Source organism: Onychomys torridus, chromosome 15 (assembly GCF_903995425.1).
Source record: "Onychomys torridus chromosome 15, mOncTor1.1, whole genome shotgun sequence".
Classification (NCBI taxonomy): Eukaryota; Metazoa; Chordata; class Mammalia; order Rodentia; family Cricetidae; genus Onychomys; species Onychomys torridus.
Window position 1 is genome coordinate 41,840,074 of NC_050457.1, and position 3,489 is coordinate 41,843,562.

The window sequence follows — 3,489 nt, forward strand, 5'->3', positions numbered from 1 at the left end:
CAGACTTCTAAGCTCCTAATCCTGCTAACATTTCTTAAAGGAGAAAGACAATTTGCCCCACCAGTATGTATTCAGATAGCTACCTCTATTAAGTAAACTTACTCAAATCAAATAGTACCTGAGTCATTAAAATTCAAATTATCTTTTAATTCTTTAAAATTAAAGATTGCTCGAGGTTCTGAAGTTTCAAGGGTGGATACATCACAGAAACTGTAGGTTGCTCTCCAGTGACACTTTCAATTTTCTTTTCTTTCTATCCACCCCATACTACCACTTCCAAACTGGCATTATCTCTGCCCTGAACTGGGGCTGGACTATTATTAAGGATCTCTCTATATTCCCTTAAATTGTTCTTTACACAGTACAAAATTTAACTATGTCAAGTTGTTGGCATCTCTCCCAGTTTGTACTTTTGATGATATTTTTTGGTGCCAATTTAAATAATTTTATTAGACATTCCATTTTCCACCTGTTTTATTAGACATTGCATTTTCCATTTAGGATACAGTGCTTATAAAGTGCAATGTTTTATTTACTTCCTCTCCCTGTGCACATATTCCATGTTTAAGTATTGACAATACCCAGTAATTTATTATAGCAACTTAAATTTAAAACTGCTTTGAAACTTGCTAAATTTGGGTCCTTCAATTGTTTCTCTGTGGAACAATGCTACACCTCTACTTGGATTGACTTAATCCACCTCTTCAATGGTGGGCCCTGAAGAAGCACCACCAGATGGAGGAGCTCTTCCACCAGGGAAGCCCCCAGGCATTCCTCCAGGCATGCCACCAGCACTCTGGTACAGCTTGGTAATGATGGGGTTGCAGACTTTCTCCAGTTCTTTCTGCTGGTATTCATATCCTTCCTTCTCTGCAGTCTGATTCTTATCCGGCCAACTGATGATTTCATTACACTTGTCTAGAATCTTCTGTTTGTCCTCATCATTGATCTTGCCTTCAAGTTTCTCATCTTCAACTGTTGCTTTCATGTTGAGAGCACAGGACTCCAATGAATTCTTGGAGGAAACCTTGTCTCTCTGCTTCTCATCTTCAGCTTTGTACTTCTCAGCCTCCTGGACCATGTGCTCAATGTCATCCTTGCTCAAGCGGCCCTTGTCATTGGTGATGATGATCTTGTTCTCCTTGCCTGGGGTCTTATCTACAGCAGAAACATTGAGGATGCCATCGGCATCAATGTCAAAAGTGACTTCAATCTGAGGAACACCACGGGGTGCTGGAGGTATGCCTGTAAGTTCAAATTTTCCAAGCAGGTTGTTATCCTTGGTCATGGCTCTTTCACCTTCATACACCTGAATGAGCACACAAGGCTGGTTGTCAGAGTAGGTGGTGAAAGTCTGTGTCTGCTTGGTAGGGATGGTGGTATTGCGCTTGATGAGGATAGTCATGACACCACCAGCAGTTTCAATACCAAGGGAGCAGCAAATCCTGAACATTCTCAGACTTGTCTACAGACAGAATGGCGTCCTGGACAGCTGCACCATAAGCAACAGCTTCATCAGGGTTAATGCTCTTATTCAGTTATTTTCCATTGAAGAAGTCTTGAAGAAGCCTCTGGATCTTGGGGATTCTGGTAGAACCACCACCAGGACAATGTCATGGATCTGTGACTTATCTAGCTTGGCATTTTGAAGGGCCTTTTCTACAGGGTCCAGAGTGCCTCGGAACAGGTCAGCATTTAATTCTTCAAATCGAGCACAGGTAATGGAGGTCGATTTCCTGATACAATCAATCTCAATACTGGCCCGGGTGCTGGAGGAGAGGGTATGCTTAGCCTGTTCACAGGCAGTACGCAGATGCCTGACAGCTCTCTTGTTTTCACTGATGTCCTTCTTGTGCTTCCGCTTAAACTCAGCAATGAAATGGTTGACCATTCTGTTATCAAAGTCTTCTCCACTCAAGTGGGTGTCTCTAGCTGTTGATTTGACTTCAAAAATTCCATCCTCAATAGTGAGGATTGTCACATCAAAAGTACCACCTCCAAAGTCAAAAATCAGCACATTCCTTTCTGCTCCAAACTTCTTATCTAACCCATAAGCAATAGCAGCAACAGTTGCTTCATTGATAATTCGAAGCACATTGAGGCCGGCAATAGTTCCAGCATCTTTTGTTGCCTGTCGATGAGAATCATTGAAGTATGCTGGCACAGTGACCACAGCATTGGGGACAGTCTTCCCAAGATAGGCTTCTGCAATTTCCTTCGTCTTCATCAGAACCATAGAGGATACCTCCTCTGGGTAGAAACGTTTGCTCTCCCCTTTGTATTCTCCTTGGACCCTGGGCCTGCCTGCATCATTCACCACCATGAAAGGCCAGTGCTTCATATCAGACTGAACAACAGCATCATCAAACCTACGTCCGATCAAACGTTTGGCATCCAAGACTGTGTTGGTGGGGTTCATGGCAACCTGATTCTTTGCAGCATCCCCAATTAGTCGTTCTGTGTCAGTGAAAGCAACATAGGTTGGGGTGGTTCGGTTACCCTGGTCATTGGCAATTATCTCCACCTTTCCATGCTGGAAGACACCCACACAGGAGTAGGTGGTGCCAAGATCAATGCCAACTGCAGGTCCCTTAGATATGTTTGCTCGCGTGTAGGCCTGTGCTACACTAGCGCTGAAACCGCACAAAAGCTGCCTCCGCGTTCAATGAGTTGATAATTTTTTTATTCACAGTTTTAAAACGACCTTTAGTATAGATGGCACAATTTGGCATGACCAGCTACCACTGTTTCTCTCAATCTTTGTCTAATCCTGTTTCTGTTGTCTGCATGGCAGGCATGGTGGCTTGCTTTTTTGTTGGTTTTTTACTTTTGTCTTTTGATTGATTGATTGATTGATTGATTGATATAGACAGTATCCTCTTAAAGAGCAAGAGTGGCTCAAATTCATAATCCTGCACCCTCTCAAATCCTGTATTCACAGCCCTATGTCACCATGCCAGGACCACATTGGTTTATTCTGTTTTCACCCCCTAAGTGTGTTGTGTACTGCTCTATCTCAGAGCCACAGCTTTTTAAAAAATTTTCCTAAACGTTACTGTGCATCTGAGCTCAGTAACTATTCTTCCTTAGACATCTTCTTCTCCCCCTCTGGTCAGTTTGTAGTATTTCACACACACACTTCAACTCATTCACAGCACCTTCCAAGAAGATATGATAGTTATAATAGTCATCTGCTGCATTTGGGGGTTTGTCTCTGTTTTCCTTGATTTATTCTAAGTGTCCATGAAGATGCCTTTGTTTGGTGCTGTTGGTGTTAGTCATATGTACAGAATGCCTGCCATCAAAATTCAAGGAAAGGAAGGAGAAAAACAGTCAGAGGAATTCTGAAACATCTACTCACTTACCCAGAATTCATCATTTTGTTTTGCTTTGTTTCATCTCTTGGGGTACATATGTTTATTTTTAAATGAACCAAAGATATCAGAAAATCAGTACATAGATTAAGCATTAGTAAAAAGGAAATACACA

The 3,489-nt window shown here is 42.1% G+C and overlaps 1 pseudogene; it reads right to left on the reverse strand.

Annotated features, from left to right (window-relative positions):
- Positions 1–628: 628 nt before the first annotated feature.
- On the reverse strand, positions 629–2,449 carry LOC118596336 (annotated as a pseudogene).
- Between the last annotated feature and the right edge of the window lie 1,040 nt (positions 2,450–3,489).